Source organism: Rhinolophus sinicus, linkage group LG04, assembly GCF_036562045.2.
Source record: "Rhinolophus sinicus isolate RSC01 linkage group LG04, ASM3656204v1, whole genome shotgun sequence".
Classification (NCBI taxonomy): domain Eukaryota; kingdom Metazoa; phylum Chordata; class Mammalia; order Chiroptera; family Rhinolophidae; genus Rhinolophus; species Rhinolophus sinicus.
In genome coordinates this window covers 19,086,489-19,108,072 of record NC_133754.1, presented here as the reverse complement: position 1 = coordinate 19,108,072, position 21,584 = coordinate 19,086,489, and the positions used below count along the sequence as shown (strand labels likewise).

Below are 21,584 nucleotides of genomic sequence, written 5' to 3'. Positions count from 1 at the left end.
TACTTCTTTTCTGCTTCTCTCCCATGTTCAATCTTAACAGTGGGGCTAATTAAGTGCTTCTGGGACAATGTAGTAACTAGTCAAATCCAATTTAAATTGTTTAATCAATAAAGCAAATATGCCCTTCTGCAAACTATATTGGTTTTGCTTTTTTTCTCCATTTAAGAAAAGTCTATGTATGTACTTTATTCGAACTTAAAAAGATAGCATAGGTAAAATTATCCATTGTAGTTGGTTACTCTTTTCTTCTGGGATAGACCTAACAACAAATAAAAAGTTTGTTATTCTTCTGAGAAAAAAATTTAAGCAAATGTATGATACAAAGCCAAACTACTTTCAAATTATCATGGTTTCATGCCATGAGAATCGGTTTAGAAAATGTGAACAAATCACATTATGTAATTTGTTGTGTAAGAGTGTAAGAATCTCCTTTCTCCTTCCCTTGTGTTTCTTTGTTTTGGGGCAGTAATTAGTATAACACAACCTTGGTCCTCTTAGTGTCTTCCCTCAATCCCCACCAGTGCAACATGACTACATTATCTGACTGATACATTTATAAAGCAGAAACTGGGTAAATGTAGTCAGTATTATCACTCTTCCTTCTCGTAGGGATCTGCCCCCTTCCAGAGAAAATGTATTCTTCTCTACGTTGGTCCCTTCCATAAACTTACTCAGGGTTTGTCAACCGTAATGCCACTGACATTTTGGATTAGATAATTTTTTATAGTATGTGGACTGTCTAACGCATTGTAAGATGCCTATCAGCATTCCTGGCTTATATCCACTGGGTGCCAGGAGCACTTCCTCACTTGTGACAAAACTTTCTCTAGATATTGCCTAATGTACACTGAGAGAGCCATTACCTCCACTGAAGAACCACTGCATTGAGCTGTGCCTTCACAGGAAACACTGCCTGAGATTGAATACATGAATAAGCCTAATTCTAATTAACTTGAGCCACATTTTACAATAACTCTATCAGTGACAAAATCGGTACTTTAATTTCTATCTATGTAGTTCCTTTGTCTCTCTTAAATGGTCTAAAATCTGGAGGGAGTGTTGGTTCAGGCCCTTCTACAGTTTTAATTACAGAGAACAAAATTAGATTTTGTTGTTTGTTTACTTGAAAAATTAACTATGAACGCAGTAGAAGGCTATTGATTGGAGGGAAGAGGCAAGATATTTTAAAATGTTAACATATCATCTTGACTTCCCTGTCAATTTTAATAATTTGTCAAGAGCCACTTTTTTGCTTATTAAGCCGACTAGTATTTCTTTAGCTGTGGAATAAAATGGCAAGTTTTTGAAAGAGAGCAGAACATGGTAGGATAAACTCAGATATTTTCCTGGTTTCTTTTTCTGGAAACTATTTCTCACACTGTTGAGACTAAATAGACTAATGTAGGTTCTGATGTCAGACAGGCTTGAGTCATTTATTAGCTCTGTAACTATATTTAATATAAATGTTATCTCTGATTTTGTTTTCTCACTTCTAAAAGAGGCTACTATCAGTACCTCCATCACATATGTGTATGTGTGTGTGTGTGTGTGTGTGTGTGTATATATATATATATATATATATATATATATATATATATATTAGAGAGTGTGCATTAGAGAGTGTGTGTCAAGTATTTATCACAGTATCTGGCATATAGGAAGCACTAAAAGAATTACAGCCATTATTCTCATTCACAATCGAAATGATGACAGCAGGACAAGTATCTATTCATGATGTGCTCAGGGCAGAATGCACAGGAAACATTGAAATTCTGGAATTAGCAGAGACAAGGGAAGCTATTTAGGACATGAAACCACAGAGTGTAACCTGGTCACTCAGCGAGCTTCGAAGGATGATGCAATATTAAAACCATGGGATTGTAGCTTCAGTGCTTAGCACAACACAGTGAAAACCGAAAGAGTGGCTGAGGGACAGTTTCAATCAATTAAAGAAAAAGTCACAGAAAACATTAACATCATTAGTTAGTTCATTTGGGAAGAAAAATTATTGATTGTTAGTACATTTAGTATTTGAGTGGATGCCAAAGATGTCAGAACCCTGAAGGCAACCCACTTCTGAAGGACTTTTTATTTCATCAGAAGATAACTGAAAAGGACCAGAGAATAGGATGACACAACACAGACAACCAGTGGCAGTACTGAAATATTTTCTCTAGCCACAAATGATTTAGAGGCCTAGTAATTTGGAAATGGTTGTTAAACAAAAATCATAATTGCTGTGCATATTGAAATTGTCCACCTGTAGAATATATAGTTTAATTTTCTAATTTTCCATTGTTTTGGTGGTTCTGAACGAATTTTTAAAAGTACCCTGTTTGAGTGTTGTTACAATGGAAGCAGATGAACCCAAGGGCACACAAAAAACCTCTCTCAATTGTGTCTGATAGCTGTAGTGACCCTAGTTGCACAATTAGTGCCTGAGCAGGAATTGTTACCAGATAACCTGTTCTTGTAGAAGCAGCTTAGAGAAACATTTTTCACATTGTGCTAAGTGGGACCAATGACCCATGCAGTACAAACTCTCTCTTACCTTCTCAGATGATACGACACTGAAACAAAGGTAGATAACAAGCAAGGACTCAGGTGGGTGATATGAAATAGAGTGCTGGTATTCTGCTTTCTTCTTTTTGCCTGAGTAGATTTTTACCTGGTCACACTAACTCATTTGGAAAGTCCTATTGTGAAGACAGGGAATAGTTGTCGTGGAGAAAATGAAAAAGAAAAGGAAATCACAAAACTTAAGAAATGTTCTATACATTCCACTTTTTAGAGAGTTTTTCAAGAAGAAAGAAACTGATGTCTTTGATTGTCTAATTATCAACTTTCCCAACTCTCCCTTCATTTACCATTGGTTATCATGCAATTCAATGCTCATGCACAAAGATTAGGCTGTTACAACTTCTTTATGAATAGAAGGAGTTTTGCACTCCGTGAAAAACAGAAAAGGCAATGTGATTACCCTTCTCTTTTATCTTAAGACTCCTCTCACAATTTGAAGAATTCATGGTACTGTAGTTCAAGTTTAACCGAGTCATTTTTCCACCTTCATTTCACACGGAAAAAATGTTAAACAGAAATCTAGCAAGAAGCTCAAATTTAGTCTTAAGAAATACGTTTTACTTTTTAAAAAAAATCCTTAAAAATACAATGTGATATATCAGTAACACAGAGATCTTATTTTTAGTGTATATCAATTTCATCATTGCTTATGTAAATTCATAGTTATGAGGAAAACTGTCATGTAAAACAGACACTTCACTGTTAGAACGTACCTGTTATGACATATAACTATTCAAGTATAAACACATTTATTAAACAGCTACCCTTGGGATGCAGTGAACTACATTTTTCAATACTCTAAATAAATAATCTTTGTCAAACTGCTCTGACCTTTGAGAGTAGAGTTTCTCAAAGAACTTTGAAAAAGTGAAAGTTCTATGTCATTGTTGTAATATTATTTACACGCACGGTACAAAAATGGAGAAATTAAGCCAAAATTCAAACTCAAATCATGGCTTATCTTTTTGACCTTTGAAGGGTCGATACCTTGAGTTGATTTTTTTTTTTTAATTCAGTATTTCTTAGACTTATTGCTATACAAAGCACACTATATCTTAAGACATAGCTAAGCATGACCTCTTTGCTTAAAGAAGGATGAAGAGTTAGGGAAGGCTGGAACCTGGAAACTTTCCTAAATGTAACATGCTTTTGCTGGTCTCTGTGAGCCTGCACAGGCAGTTTCCTTCAGCTAGAATATTCACTATCAATTCAATGTTACTTTTTCTTCAACACTCAATTCAAATACCACTCCTCCTTTTGTGAAACCTCTGAATTCCAAAGCCAGTTTGTAAGTGTTTCCATAACACTTTGTGAATGTACAGTCTGTCAATTTCTCTGGTTTAAATTACTATCTATCTGACTAAATTATCAGCTAGGTCTTATGCATCGCTGTGCCTGTTGAGCTTCTTCCCCTATATTTCATCCAATAAATGGTTGCTAAATAAATGCTGAATGAAATGTTTGTCCACCTTGGATAGTAAAGTTGATAGGGAATAAGACTCAGCTACCCATTCTGAAAGAGTTTTTTTTCTGTTCATCTAAAAGATAGGTCATGATCAATATACATGTATATTGATTCATATACTAACATTTGTTCAGTTATCTATCATTTAGCCTAGAAGTCATCCTATAAAAGCTTCTCTTATCTCTTGTATCCAATCAGTTATGATTCTGATAATTCTAATCTGACTCTAATTCTGCACCCTTCTTAGCATATCAATGCCATAGTTCAGGATCTAACTTGTAGTTTCACTAAGAAATGTGTTGCTGATTTTACATACAGATTTCCAGTATAACAAACAAACATTGTATATGTGGTTTAAATTGCAATGCTTTCTCAATTTTATCTGCTTATAATTCTACCTTTTTCTTAATTAGAAAGTTCTTACTAAATTCTTACTCTGTATCCTGTGCTATGCTGAAGGATATAGGGCATAAAAACCAAGTGTATATCACCAAATGCCTATCCTTAAAGTTCGTATCTCTACATAGAAATAAAAAAAGCAAATACAAGTCAAGGACAACAGGGACATGATGGAAACTATAAATATTTGTGAAATGATTGAGTAAAGTTTATTTTTGTAAGATGAAGATCATAAGCAAAATGGTAATGTAGAAATGAAGGAAATCAATGAATACTGAAGTACAGGAGGGAGATGCCAGGAAGAAGATGGCTAGAAGTCAAATCGTTGGGATCATTTGGGGAAGTAGAAGTAGACTAGATGACAAAAACAGTAGTCTCAGATGTCAGGGCCTTTAAAAAGGAGATATAAACACAGGGGCAAAGTCTGGAATTTTCACAGCAACTATCTGTAAATGACTCTTTTGTATTAAAAAGGTTATACTATCTTCCATGTACATATATATTTTGCTTTCTTCATCAACACCCTGGATTTGTCCATAGATCTTGGTTCCCACATGCTTATTCACACTGAGCATTTCTCGCCTTGATTTCTCTGTACCTGATCCCATCATGTTTCTCACTCATCATTGTTTTCATGGGTTAGATTTTTGCATGCATTATATGCCATCGATTAGCGTGCTATAGATGTACTCTGAATAAATGTTCTGACTTTGATAAGGATTGTTTATTGCGCTGGAACATGAGCTACAAGCTGGTGTGGCTCCGTTTGAAAAGCACAAACCTTAAACAACCCAACAAGAAATATTTCCAGCTTAAAAACAAAACAACAGACCTTTTACTGACTAGGACAGAAAACGGCATCTGTTAGTCTCACCTGGCAGAAATGTTGCTTTTGGTCCACAAGGGAGCTGATGAAAAGGAAAGTGCAAAACACACACAGAGAACACGGGCCTGCATAGAGAGATGTCAGTAATTAGGGGAATTTGCTTGTGTGCTACAGATGGCAGACGCCAAACCATATAATGTGGATGAATCTGTATTGTGTATTTGGTTTCTTAGGAGAAAAACTATCACTGTTTTCATTTGCTGAGCGTGGCTGTGGCTCTAAGCTTATTCAGTGGAAATGGTCTGCATTCAGCTCTGAGCAAGAATAGATGTCTGCATTCATAAATAGGACAGGCTTCTCCTTTAAAGAGTAGAACTGAACTGCCTTTGGCAACACATTTCTCGAAGATGTTCATTTACAGCAAGCGGGGGGGTGACACATGATTACTTTGATGATACATTCACTTAACACTCTTGGGTGGACATGAGTGGGAAAATTGCCCAATTTTAGTTTTCTGTTAAAAACGGAATCTGCGAGATATGCTCATTTACAACAGCTAGATTCAGTCCTCTGAAATAGTTAAGAGTGAACAGAAGGGTGAAGAGACATCAGTGAAAAGTGACTAACCCTCCCAAACAGTGAATGAAAGTGGGGAAAACGTCACCCATATTATTCTGTCATTCCACTTCATTATCTATGTTTCAAGCTGAAGCTGTGTGAGAGTTTTCTTCTCTACTCTAAACCTATGCTCTATCTTGTGTCTGCATCATTCCTCCCATTTTATTTTAAAGCTATTGATTGAACATTGGCTGTAGAAAAAACTTGGCCAATAGCTTTACTCTAAAATTAAACTGATGCTTGCTTTCTTGCTCTGTTTTAGTTTATGTTATTTGTCTAATTGGAGAATAGACACAAATGTGTTGGAATATTGCTGGAGACACTCACCTATAGGGATTTGAAGTCATCATCAAATTCGTTGTCTAAATTACACACCCAAAAGAGAAAATAAAGGAAATAAAAGACAGTAGAGAAAAACATTATACTCTTAATATTTTCAGAGTATATATTATGGAAGAGTTAAAAACCACTCAGAGCCAACAGCTGCATGCAGAATTTAGCAGACTGTTCAAATGGAGAAAGATGGATTTGTACATCTGTATCTACTCTGGCCACAGTCTGACTCTAGTGTTTATGACTGATATTCCTCAGCCTCTAGGGCAACATTCAAATACATGGGCAGAAACAAAACAGAAATGGTTGAGCTCAGAAGAGAGCATTTATGAGAGCATTGCAAACAGCTCATTTGAAAGGTTTTCAAAATATGGTTGCAATATTGCTCAGTGACTTCATTCCAAAGACTCTTAAAGGCACTTGCTTTAAAAAATGTAAGCTCATAAACACTGTTCTTTCTTTTTCAGTTCTACACTGTTAGTTTTCAACAGTGAAAAATGGAAGTGAACAAGATTGGCCTTTTGGTTTAGCACAGGCCTCAAATCCTAATTTTATATCCAAAACCAAAATTGTTATATATTAATATGTCTGTATTAAAAAAAAAAAGTAGATATTAACATATGTAATAAGATGTCAAAAATTTGTGCTGATGCTATGGAGATCACTACATTTGTCGCTTGGACCTGCTGGTAAATTATACTAGTTGCTAACATTCTTTGGTTCCATGTATGTGCTATTCACTTTTCTTCCTCTATTGTGAACCCACACAAAGAATGTGGAAGTTTAATATAGTATTAACTGTCATAGTGCTTTATAGATGTTATCTTCTTAATACCTGCTTTTTCTGGCTCTTCAGCTAGAAATTTCCATTTGATACATCATCACTAATAATTGCAGAAAAAGTAAGGCTGATTCTCAGCTGTAATACTTTGTGATATGCTTAGATTCGGGGTCTATATATGGATTTTTTTAAAAAAATTACTTAAAGTATTGAATAGCTAATCATTAATATGGCTCAGAGATGTAAATTAAATAAAATAAAAATTTACTCAGTTGCCTTTCCCATAGAAAACTACTGATAGTATTTTATTTCCATGGATGACCTTCTAAATAAAGATACTTTGTGAATCAATAATCATAGGAAAATAAATAAATAGATAAATAAAGTTCTTATATAAATGATACTATTATATAACACATATTGTGAATTTTGATATTATATTCATAGCCTAGCTACTAATATATTGAGAATTCCTATAAAAATGAATATATCTCTTGCATATTTTGAAAAGTGCTACAGAGTCATAACTGAACTATGGTGACAGCTCTGTCATTGTGATGGATAGTCTTCAAAGTCGCCAACTATATTCCTCGTCTCCTAATATGCATACCTATATGTAATCCCCTTCCCTTGGGGGGGTGGGACTGTGATTTGCCTCTAACCAACAACATATGGAACAGTTGACGGCGTGTCTCTCCTCTGATTATGTTACCTTTATAAGAATCTATCTTGATCGCTGACTTGCTCTAGAGACTCTACTGGCTTGATGGTGAAAATAGCTATATTAAGACAGCTCACATGGATAGAATGTGTGGATAGCCTCTAGGAAATGTAGGCAGCCTCTCAGAGTTGAGGATATCGCCATCCAATAGCCAGCAAGGAGCCAGGATCTCAGCCTTGTGGCCTAAAGAAAATAAATTCTACTGACATGTTGAAGAAAGTATGCAGCATTCTGAAAGTATAATGTTCCCCAATCAGACCACCAGATGAGAACACAGCCTGTCAAACACCTGGACAGCTCTGTGAGACCCTAATCAGAGGATCCGGCTAAGCCATGCCTGGATTTCTGACCCATATAAACAATGAGATAATAAATGTATGTTGTTTTAAGCTTCCAAGTTTGTGGTAATTTGTTACACAGTAGTGGACAACTGTATACCCATAAGTTCATATTTAAAAATTTGCCAGTATAAAAACAATAATGAGACTAGATGAAAGTACAAAATAAAGATGAGGGTAGATTAACATGAGAGAAAAATATCATTAACAGGAGACATTAGTTTGTGTTAATATAACAAAACACATGCCATATTATACAAAATATACCTCCTAAATACAAATTAGTTTAATATGGTCATTCTTGCATAAATGTAAACATATGAGGACAATCAAGTTATAAATAGCAACAAATATATCTCTATGGCTGTCACTGTAATTTTACTTAGAGTTAAATATAAGAGCTACTGCAAAAGAGTATGTCATATGTAACTAATATGTCCTAAACTCATGACCACACTCTATTGGCTCTTTAAAATTTATCATTTTTAATAGCTCTGCTATTTAGAATCTATGTGTTGTTTTAGTGGCATGCACTAATGCTGTGTTGTTATTTTAGTACTTGCCACTCTACCCACAGAGAGAGAAGTTATGATGCAGATGAAGACACCAATGATTCTTTGGTGCTTGGAGGTGGAGAGGGGGAAATGTAGGCAAAGGAATAAAGAAAATGTACAGAATAGGTTGGACAAGTATTCTCTTGACCTTGGCTTCTATTCTCTCAATTTCATACACCTAAACCCCTCACACTGGCACAGCTCTCATGCTCTTGATAAATCCACCAAGTTGAGAGTTGGATCGAAAGCTTGGGAGCAGGGCTTCTTTTTCCTTGTTTCTTTTTCTTTTTTTTTTTTTCCCTGTCTTTTTTTTTTTTTTTTTTGTAATTTTATTCCTTCTCTCTAAATGTAAGAGCTCAGTGATATAGCAGCTCAATAATGTGGATATAGGAAAAATGTCTCCAGGTGATTTTGAGCCTGCTTTTAGGTTAGGTCTGAGTTTAGTGGGTCAAAACTAGAAAACGTGTAAGGTCAGCTCAAGAATCCTAAATATAGGTTGTTTGTTTGTTTGTTTATCAAATAATCTTTTTTTCTTTGAGAATACTTTTTGATTTATAGAAAGGTGTAAACATAGAACAGAGAGTTCCCAGATAGCTCACGCTTAGTTTCCCACATTATTTATGTTGCATTAGTATTTTGCTGCATTTCATGAACCAGTATTAATGCATCATTATTAACTAAAGCTCATGCTTTTGTTTTCAAATTTTCTTAGTTTTTACCTTTTGTTTTTGTTTTTCTTTTTCTATTATACCATCCCATCCAGAATACCACCTAGCAATTAGTTAGTCATCATGTCTCATTAGGATCCATTTGGCCATAGAATCTCTCAGACTTCCCTTGCTTTTGATGACCTTTACAATTTTGAGGAGTACCAGTAGGTATTTTGTAGAATTTCCCTCAGTTTGGATTCATCTGATGTGTTTTTTATGATTGGCCTGGGGTTATGGTGTTTTAGTTGGAAGGCTATAGAGATAAATTCTCTTCTCATCACATCATATCAAGGGTACATAAATCAGCATGACTTATCATTGATGTTAATCATAATCACCTGACTGAGGTAGTATTTGCCAGGTTTCTCTGCTGTGAAGTTTCACATTGTTTTTTTCTTTCCAAAACATACTCTTCAGAAACAAGCCATTATGCAGCCCACATTTAAGGTCTGAGGAGTTCTAAATGGAGTTTTTACAGTGGTAGGTCTCACGGTAAACTCCTTATTTGGGGTACAATAAAATGATATGACAATGTAGACATATTGGCATAGACATATAATATGTATTTTCAGCCATCAATCTAATTTATTTATTTCATCTATCTATATATCTATAAAAACTCTATTATTTTCCAAGTTGTGTGCACATCAGTGGTAGGGATAAACTGAGATACCCAGAGAGAAATAGAAAGCTTTTACAAGGCTGTGAATTTTCAAACTATCACGTGAAACTTGGTTAAGTAAAAAATATCGCAGAAGCAGTAGGATAGACTGAAAAGAAAGAACACCATGAAAAGGAAAAGAAAGAAACTTGATAAAGGAGATCAGGAGCTAAAATTCTCTGGATTGGAGAGGTGCATAGCAAAAAAGCTATAAAAGAAACTACCTTAGAAGCTGTAATAATTAATAATAGCAGGCCAATAAATAAAAGAAACTTGAGGGTTATTTAGAATCAACCATCAAATAGAACAAAATTTAAGAAAAATACATTATGAATTTTTCACAATGAAAACACTCATGGTGTTTGAAATATATACGTATGTGTATATATATTATATATATTATACACTATGTAGATATGCTAGGTACTTTGTTACATAATCATGAATTCATACTATTGTAGAGCAGATGTCCAATTAACATTACAAGATAATTATAAAATTTTACTTGCAAATTAGGAAATTGTTACAGTATATCCTATATGAAATCCAAGAGGAGATATACTGTCTCATGTATCTGAGTAGTTTAGAGGTAAAGGATTGAGACCTAGTTTGATCAAGAAGTAGTCTCTATTTCTTCATTTTTGTCCTCTTCCTTTGTCCGTAGGCTGATTTCCTCATGTGTAAAGGTAATTTGGCATAACAACTTCTTTATTTTCCTCTCCATGGAGGAAAAAAAAGCGCTTCTAATACAACTATTCAAAGGATAGTCCTATAATTATTCCACAGTGGAATTTATCATTTCATCTAGGAAAATGGAGTTTGTTGGTTAGTTTAACAGAATTTTCTACCAAATTGCTTATATTCTCAACATCCGCCTTCCAACTCTATGCTCATATGTTACTTGGTTTGTTCTTGAAGCATAAGGGCTCAAAGCTAGAACAGTGAATACCCAAATAAAAACAGGAAGAAGGAAATATAGTGATCAAATATAGCAAACGTCTGTGTCCTGACATATGGTACTAGGGAGTATATGTTTCTGCCTATATGAATATGCTGTTAGTTATGAAATACCATGTATGTTGTGCTTATTATCCAAAGAATATTAATATGATCTATGTACTTAACTATAATTTAATGATTAATAAATCACATAGTTTCAAAATCAGATCTTGTCGCATATTTGATATATAATTGTTTTTGAAGTTTTAAGTCTCAGAATACCAATTTGAATCAGATATTATCAATAACATAGATACTGAAAATGCCATGGTTGCATGAGTGGATGGTGAAATCAAGTTGTAGCTTTTTCTACTGGAAATATTTTATTTTTACTGACTTTTTTACTTTTTAAATTAAATGTATTAGACTAACATTTTATAAGTTTCAGGGATACAATTTTATAATATATCATCTGTATATTTCATGTGTGATTTCATGTGTGCTCACAACCCAAAATCCAGTTTCCTTCCGTCACCGTATATTTGACCCCCTTTACTCTTTTCATCTTCCTCCCATCCCTCTTACTCTCTGGTAACCACCATACAGTTGCCTCTGTCTATGAGTTTGTTAGTTTGTTGTTGTTTATTCATTTAGTGCTTTCTGTTTTATATCCCATATATTAGTAAAATTGTATGGTCCTTGTCTTTTTCCATCTTATTTCATTTAGCATGATGTTCTCAAGATCCATCCATGTTGTCACAAATGACAATATTTCATCTTTTTGTGGCTTAGTAGTATTCCCTTGTGTATATGTACCACATCTTCACGCAATCATTGGTCTAAGCACACTTAGCTTGTTTCCGTGTCTTGGCTATTGTGAAGGATGCTGCCATGAACACAGAGGTGCATATTGTGTTTTCCTGAAAATAAGACCTAGCCGAACAGTGAGCTCTAATGCATCTTTTGGAGCAAAAATTAATATAAGGCCCGGTGTTATGTTATGTTATGCTATGTTACATTACATTATGTTATGTAAGACCGGGTCTTATAGTAAAATAAGACCAGGTGTTATATTATTTTTTGCTCCAAAAGACACATTAGAACTCATTGTCCAGCTAACTCTTTTTTTCAGGGAAACATGGTATATCTTGATGCATAAGTGTTAAAATTTGGGGGTTAGATACCGAGAAGAGGGATTGCTGAGTTACTTGTAGCATTATTCTTAATTTTTGAGGAACCTCCATACTGTTTTCCATATAGGCTGAACCAGTTTACACTCCCACCAACTTTGGATGCAAAAATAACACTTGGGGTTTTGTTTCCTCGTAGCCCAATTTGTGAAATATTTCCTAGTGTATGATTTCCAGGATAGAAATGAAATAAATAATTAATTTAATATTAACTTTACATTAGTAAAGTATAAATATAAATCATTCCAATTTTAGATGAGTAATGGTTACAACAGTAAGACGATCATATGTTTATTTAATTTCTTCATTTATAAGGGTCCAGTAATGTACAAATCTGATATTATTATCATTATTACTTTTCATTAATATAACACATGGAATTTTCAAAATGCTATCATCATTAATTAGTCATACTTCATAATACTCTTGTGAGGTAATGTGGTAATTACAGAAAATTAAGTTACAAATAATTCAGCTCTCTGCCCTGAAGGAATTGTCACTTACAAGTGAATGTGTTCCAAATTAGAGGTTAGTAATCTTTGGAATTATTTAACTTATTGCATTGATATATGCAAGCCTAGAGAAAAAAGTAAAAAATGTATGTTTATTATAGCTATGCCATTTGTGCCATGTTATTTAATATTATGACCTTTGGATACTCTTTGTTCTGAATAAATATGCTTAGACTTTTCCATTTTTCTTGAAGTCATAGATTAAAAGTCCTGACAAGAACTTCTATAAATCATCTATTTATCCATCTTCTAGGTCTTGCGTATTAAAAAACTTATATATGCTCTTATTTCTTTTAAATATCCTTTAGGAAATCTCCAACAACTTCCCTTTTGTCAACATCGCCTATATTTCTATTCCATTTCTAATAAAGTCAATCTACTCCAAAAAAAACCATATTGTTTATGGCCTTTGAAATACATGTCACAGTTATTTGCCAGAAAATTCTCCTTAAGCTTAAAAAGCTCCCTTAACACTTAACTCTCAGAAGGTGAGACAGAAGGAGAGTGAGGTAAAGTTTCCAAGTAGATTTAAACACCATAAAAATAAGGAGGAATTCCCATAGTGATTTTTAAATTAAATTTATTGGGGTGACAATGGTTAGTAAAATTACATAGGTTTCAAGTATGCATTTCTATGTGATTTTAGTAATAATGTTAGCATGAACTGTCCTTTTTATAGCTGTCTGATGCCACCCTTTCCCATTTTTCACAACAATGAGGAATTCTCTAAGACATACATACTCTAATTTGCTATGTTAATGGTGATAGAAAGCCTAAAACTACTAACATAATTTCTTAATCTTTTCTTCCACTAAACTCAAACTCTTTCCCTAGGAATGGAAGAGTGTTTGAGAATCTATCTTATATAAGAATGCCGATTAATAGTTTCAAATGTATCTTGTCAAAAAACAAATTCAAAAATGTGAATGTTGTACTAGGAGAAGAAACTTTCTAAAAAGGAACTAATTTCTTAAGAAGGAAGAATAATTTTGGAAGAAGAAAACAGGCATCATCTAAAAAAGGGGAAGTTTCTTCCTAGTGGCAATAGACCTGGAGCATACAACTTGGTCTTTTACAGACTGACTAATACTCAAGTAGTAATATATTTTAAATGAATTAGAAAAAAATGGTGCAGGAATTGCAAAAAATGTAATGTATTCTCCCTTTTTTCTCTAAACTTCCATAACTCAGATGGAAAACATACTTCTATGAAATATGTATATATATATATATATATATATATATATATATATATATATATGTATATGTATATGTATATGTATATGTATATGTATATGTATATGTATCTATATATACACACAATACCAGGGGTGCCACAAAAATGTACATATATGAACAGCATTCATCTTTTGTTATTAGTATAAATTGAGTATTACAATTTTAATACAGTTTTTTCCCTTTCTTAAAATGTGTATGCATTTTTGGCATCCTCTGTACGTATACTGGGGGTGCCAAGAAATTGTATACACATCTTAAGAGATGTTATCTATGCTCAAGCAGAAGTTTGCCATAATCAGAAGTGTCTGGATGCTGATGGTAACCATTTTGAACACCTCTTATAATTGCAAAAGTCAAAAGTGACTCATATTCATCTTTTGTTATCAGTATATATGGAGTATTATAATTAATAGTTTTTTCCTTTCTTAAAATTTGTACAGTTTTTTGGCACCTTTTGTATGTATGCATATACATATATACATATATATCTAGATGGGTCTACCAATCATCTATCCTCTATATTTATCCATCTATCTACCTATCCATCTGTCTACCTAGATGCATATTTTTTAACCATATGAAATTGCTAATATTTGACAGTTTTCAAATTACTGAAAAGGGAATTTTATTGCCCAATCAAATAGTAGTTACTAGAGAAATCTGGTTAGAAGTATAGTGACAACACCTGGTGTCATGAAATTAATACTGTCGTTGGCAATTTGGCTTCTAGTTTTAATTCTAATTCATAATTAATTAATTTAATTAGTAGATTCACCAGATTTATGATTTTGAGAAGGCCACCTTTCTAGGACACCATTTCATCATTTGTAACATAAGGAAGGTTATTTAGCTCCTAGATCTTTTCTCCTTAGCTTTAAATTTATTTATACTCATTCATTAATTCACTCAGCAAATATTTTGTGATTATTTTTTGGTGCCTAATATGTTATAGATAATTTCCTCTGCTTTGAGAGTACATCAGTGACCAAAATATACAAAATTACCTTAGAAATTAAAACTAACACCTTCATTTCTTTATTACGTAAATATTCTCCCAAGAAAGTAGTTATTCTGAATAAAAAGATTATCTTCAAAATGAGGATATAGGGCATTACCTACTCCGATATATTCTATAGCAGAAAAATTGGAGAACACACATTTGAAAATCTGCATCTCAAGATAATTCCAAAGTTGGTCTGCACATTTTATCAGTTTTAATAGGAACAAAATGAGTTGGAGCAGCAAATATGAGAAGCAAATAAAAGAGTCATTACTAAATTTATATTTGTTTTAAATTCAGGGCATTGCTTCTTTTCAGTGGTTTCCAAGGGTTTGTATATAAAATGTCCTGGTTTTGCATGGTATTAAAATGTTTTATCTACTTGTGGATATCAGGTAAAACCAAGGCTTTTTCCCATAACAACTAAAGTTGTTGAATCTAGTAGGTTTGCATTCTATGACCCTATTCCTCCTATTTACCTTTTTGCCTAGCAACTGCATTCATTGCGAGAATGTCCAGAGACCCAACAGAAAATGTATTCTCTTCAAAGACTATATTAAACATATTGACTCATTTTTCTTTTTTTCTTTCACACCGATTCTGACATCAAATGAGAGGATTTTGTTATTGTTGTTGTTACTTGTTTTTCATTTCTTTTCCTGACACCAAATTCGGTCTCTTTTCCACCACCACTTCTCTAACTCTCTGAGATGAACTGGCTGTCCAAGAATTCGATTTAATTCTGACACTATCAATCTGGAATTAGCATCAGATCCCACAAGTTAAAGATCCCAGTCCCACAAGACTGCCCCCCATTTAGATATTATTTGCAAATCCTGAGCCACTGGTATTTCTGACCATCTACCTATTAATAAATCAGGAGTTTCCATATCTCTTTTTAGGTTTGATAATTCAACAGAGAGACTCAAAGAACTCAGAAAAGCACTTTACTTAATATTACCAGTTTGCTGTAAAGGATACACTCAGGAATAGCCAAATGAAGGAGATCCATAAGGCAATGTTTGTGGAGAGGAGTGTGGAGCTTCCAGACCTCTCCTGATGTGCCACCTTCCCAGCACCTCAAGAAAGCTCTCAGAAAGCCATCATTTAGGGGTTTTTGTAGAGGTTTCATTACATCAGCATGCTTGATTAAATCATTCTTACTGGTAATCATCTCAATGTACAGCTTCTCTCCACTCCCTGGTGATTGGGGGGTGGGCTAAGTTTTCCAGCCCAATCAATATTTGGTATTTCTGGCATCTAGTCACCATTCTAAAGGTATCTAAGAGTCCCCCAAGACTTGCCTCATTCGAACAAAACACAAGCTCCTGTCACCCTTATCACTTAGTAAATTCCAAGGGTTTTAGGAGCTCTGTACTAAGAACTAGAGACAAAGACCAAATATCTTTCTATGATACCATAATCATATTCAGATAACTTTCTAAGACTGCCCAATTGATGTAGTTATAGCTTCACTAAAAGTTAGAATAGTTTTGGAATAACAGAGATTCACATTTATCACCATTAAATCCAGGTGCAGATGGAGTGAAACTCTAATAATTGTCCAAATTGGGGGGGAAAAATAGGGAATCCAAGACTGATTAATAATCCTTGTACAATAAGTAAAAAATATTTGGGTTTTCATGATTCTTTAAAAATTATATACTAGTAATTATACCTTAATAAACTGCAAAAAATATCTCTCCTACCATTCTCTGATATAATTCTCAGGGGCTTTTTTCTCTATTTGCATTGCTGTGTCAGCTTATTTTATCTGAAAGAATATGGAACAACTCATATTAGAATAAGAGGAACTAGTGGTTTTTAATCAAAGTAACAAATCTGGATTACAAAAATGTCTGTAGTATAGTTATCAATGCATTATTACTCTTTTATAAAATACTATACATTCAAATGTATTATAAAAATTCTACATTTTGAAAATATCTGAACTTACTGGTCTATAAAAATTGGTATAATTTTGTAGATATAAGACTTAATACTTGAAGTATTTCTTGGTATGTTAGGTGTACAAATGCTGCCCGACGACGGTGTTAAGGACCTTCTTCTTAAAATAGAAAGAGTAGTGACACCAGATTGCTTAAGCACTGAGTTTAATGATAATGAGCCCTAAGTCCTGGGAATACTAATGTGTTTACATTTTTTTCGGCTGTGATCAACAAATAGGTTGGTTTTAATCTTATTAACAGTACAATTTTAAAACATTATAACATCATAGTCTGAACCACTTGTTTTTAGTGTAATCATGATCCATTGATTGGATTGTTCATTACAACTTTAGCGTACTCGGCCAAAAATTTAATTTTGCATATGTTCGGTGTTGTTTTTTTCCGTTTGTTTTTCCTTCTCTGTCAAGGACTCTCATGAAAGGGATATTTTAAAGAAACTTTTATCACCCATCACCCATAAAGGAATAAATCATCTTTGAGGTATGAAAGGTAGCTTTGCTCCAAGATGAAGTGTGATGTAGTGGATCACTTAAAGTACTGAGTGAAAAAGATCTAGGATAATGAATGGGTTCTTACACTGTGTGAGAACTTTTGTGCTTTCAGAGTGTAAAATAAGACTCTTCCAGTCCTGGGAAGAGACTGGAGGACATCAGGATGGGTAAGGTTAATTGAGACTATGGATAAAAGAAAAGGGAGTCACCTGAACGAGTCATAATTCAGAATTTCAGGGCCAGCTGAGAGCCTAAAAGAGGGTAGTTTTGAGGAAATGGGAAGGTTTTGCAAATGGACTGTGTGAGAGTGCTTATTTCAATAGCCATACTAGGTGTTCTAACTTCTGTTGTTCTTTGGGACCAATGACCAGCCGCTTTTACAGTCTTATTCATTGTGGTCACTATGGAATATAATGCACCCTGAAATGCTTATGCATATGTGAATCAGCAACTTTACTATTCTAATGTTTTGCAAATAGAAATTAGCATGACCAGCTGCCCTCTCTTTGCGCCCTCATGGTAATTACTATACGATATTATAATTTGTAATTCTCCTCATTTCATTAAATTGGCAACTTGTAAGGTAAGCAATAGGATTCTGGGGACAGACTGGGACATGTTAATGGTATCTAGCACTGGAGGAAAGAAAAATGCTTGCTATGTATCAGAGATATAATGAGAAAGATGAGAGTATCCCAGCCTGTGTGAAATTCTCATCACGGTGTTCTATTAGGCTCTTGTGGTTATAAGGAAGAGAGTCATTCAAGTTATTTCTAGTAATGGAGAATTGATTTGAAGGTAGCTATTTACCCTTTAAAAGAAAAAAAATAGGCCATATATTTTTAGGCCATAAGTATGATTAGGCCATTAGCAAATGGAAATCAGTGGTTCCTTTCTCTGTGAAATCACCATGGCGCTGGGAACCTGTATACATATCCTGAAAGCTGGAGACCTTGAAGGACCTCACTGCTGCTCGGTACAGTGGGCTCTGGTTGGCGTGCTCCCTCTACCACTCCACTCCTACTTTGGACAAACCACCCTCACCCCCTAATTTCTCTGTGAATTATGGGCCAGCAAGTTTCCAGCATTGTAAGGTGATTCTGTGTGTTTGAGAGGAATGCCACTGCTTACTATGTGAACAATGAGGAGTGGCTAGGAAGTACCCCAGAGGCCACTGCTGACATGGTGACATTTGCCGATAACAAGACAGTAGCCCCAACCACTACCTGGGAGTCCCCCACCTTGGGCATATTGTACCACAACAAGTAGTCCTCAGAGAACTCAAAGGAGGAGGTGGAGTGGATTCTGGGGCTGCTGGATGCTGACTTGAAGATGAAGACTTTTCTGTGGGCAAATGTGTGACACTGGCTGACATCACAGTTGTCTGCATGCTGATGTGACTCTATAACATGTCCAAGAGCCTTCTTTCTGCCAGGCCTTTCCCTAAACAAATATCTGGTTCCTCACTTCCATTAACCAGCCCCATTTCCTGGCTATCTTTGGGGAGGTGAAACTCTCTGAGAAGAGTGTCCAGTGTTATGCTAAAAAGTTTGCAGAAAGCCAGCCTAAAAAGAATACATCAGGAAAAGAGAAAGATTCCTGGGAAGAGAAGCAGAAGCCCCAAGCTGAGTAGAAAGAGGAGAAAGAGATGGCTGCCACACTTCTGAGAAGGAGAAGGATGAATGTGAGCAGGTGCTAGCTGCTGCGCTGAAAGCCAGGGACCCCTTTGCTCAGCTTCCCAAGAGGACCTTTGTTGGATGACTTTAGGCACAAATGTTCCCAACAAGGACACACTCCCTGTGTTGCTGCCATATTTTGGAGATCATTTTGATAAGGATGGCTGGTCCCTGTGGTACTAAGAGTTCCACTTTCCTGAAGAATCCACTCACACTTTCATGGGTTGCAACCTCATCACTGGAATGTTCTAGTGATTTCTCAAGCTGAGAAGGAATGTTTTTTGTCAGTGTCATCCTCACTGGAACTAATAAGAGCAGCCCCATTTTGGGGGTCCCGGTCTTCTGAGGCCTGGAACTTGCCTTTCTGCTAAGTGCAGATTGACAGCAGGAGTAGGAGCCACATATGTGACATGCATGTGGTAGAAACTGAATCTTGGCAGCAAGAAGAACTAGACGCTGGTTCCATAATACTTTTCCTGGTAGGGGACCTTCGAGCACAGAGCAAAGCCTTCAGTCAGGACAATATGTTCAAGTGTTATCTCTTCCCATCTCCAAGATGCGTGTATTCATCCTTCACGGAGATGGGGGTCATTAAAGAAACCAAGCATTGAAAGAAAAAAGAAATCAATGGACCTCAGTGATAGGCTCTTGATTTCAAAACTAGTGATAAAACATTAATGGCATGAATATTATTGTTAGATTATCACATTTAAATAATTATTACTTTTTATTTAGTTATGGGACTTTTATTAAGAATGACTGCTGAAATTTTTATAATTGATGTCTAAAGCATGAGGAATTTTTCACAGAAGAGGAGATGATTGAAGGCTGAGAGATCATTTATCAGATTGCTAAACAGGGGACATGAGGCTGTGGGGGAAAGAATTCCAATATCAGGGACTGCAAAAAAATACTATTTCCTCTACTTCTGAAAAGATGGAATTCACCCCATCAGTTATTGAAGAACTGAAGTTACCTTCTCAATCAAAGGCCTATAGAATTCATTATAAATTCATCATAACTTCAAGATATATGAAGGGTATTGTTACATACAGACATTTAATTTGTTTATTCATTTATAAAACACTTATTGACAAACTATTCCCTCTGCCTTGGCACAAAAATTCTAGTGAGGGCAATAAGGACAAAAAGAAAGTAGCAAAATATATATTGTTTGTCAGATACTGATAACTATGATCAAGAAAAAAAATGATGGAAGTCCCACCAGTAGCACTGGAGTCCCTCCCTCAGCTTCCTTTTGTCTCCTGCTCATGCCAATGTAAAGGTCTATGAAGTGGACAATTAATTCCTCATTCTTGAAAGGAACAAAAAGATCTAGAACTTTGATCAGACTCTACCCTCTTGTTCTTCCATTTTACATTATTAGCCTCATTTACTCACTTGCAAAGTTTGTTGCGTATGTATTGAATACAAAGTGTATTAAAAATACAGTCACTTTGACCTCTACAACTTGCATTCTGATGTGATAGAGATGTGGTGTGGTTCAGCAATATGGGTTTTGAACAACACCCCAGGTCGTTGTTATTTAAGAGGTCTGTAGAACACAGTTTCACGAATGCCAGTATTATTATTCTCATTTCCAGAACAAATGATAGTGCATTCAAGTGATTGCCCTCAATTGAGCTAGGAGAGCAGGTATCAGAAACAGATGCCAGTGTCTGTCTCATATACAAACTTTGAGTTTAACTTCCCAGTGACATAAAATGTCCTCAAAACTGGCCAGAAGACTTCCAGTATTTCAAAGAACTGACTGGGCATGGGAAGACATCCTTCTCAAACATTTGCCATGTCAGTAGCCTATCTTTAATATAACTCCTCGAAAGCTACCCTTGGTGGGCATGGCTACTTAGGAATCATAACTCCGTCGTTAACCAACCTGCACTAGAGAGGATTTCCTTGATTTATCTTATTTAGGTTTAGAAAATGATTTTCCAACTAAACGGTCAGAAACAATCTTCAGGAAATATCTTCAAGTAGTCTTGTTTTTATCCTTAAACACAAGTCTCAACTGAATATCAGAAGCTTTCAATTTATATGTTTAGAAATTTGAAAATGAAGGCAAAAGCATCATTTTCACAAATTCAATAATTCACAATGCCAAGTTAATTTTGTGGTCTTTTATAGTTTTCCTTTAAATATGTGAATCCGAAGTAGAATCTAATGCAGTTGTCTCAGCCACATTCTTCCTGTCTGTAAGCTGATTAAGCTACATATGTAAAATATTTATATTTTGGACATTAGGAATTTCTTCCTATGGAAAGTATTTTTATTCTCAGTAGGGGAAAGTAGTTGCAATTTTTATATTTTAGTAATATTTGGATAACGAAAAGCCATATCTGTATGGTATAACTTAGTAATTTATTATGAATGAAAAGGCAGCTGGCTAGCTTCAGCAATAATTTCTATTATGAGCTTATTCTTTATGCCCTCAAGCTTTCATTTCAAATATGTGTTTGAGGATATACATGGTATTGTTAGAGATCAAAGAATTTTACTATTTTAGAAATGTTTAGAGGCTTCTTTTCCTCCCAATTAAGCTCAGAAAGTTCACTGATTCTGT

General features: G+C 34.8%; 1 pseudogene; it reads left to right on the top strand.

Annotated features, from left to right (window-relative positions):
* Positions 1 to 18,236: 18,236 nt before the first annotated feature.
* LOC109434918 (elongation factor 1-gamma) lies at positions 18,237 to 19,614 on the top strand (annotated as a pseudogene).
* Positions 19,615 to 21,584: the final 1,970 nt, after the last annotated feature.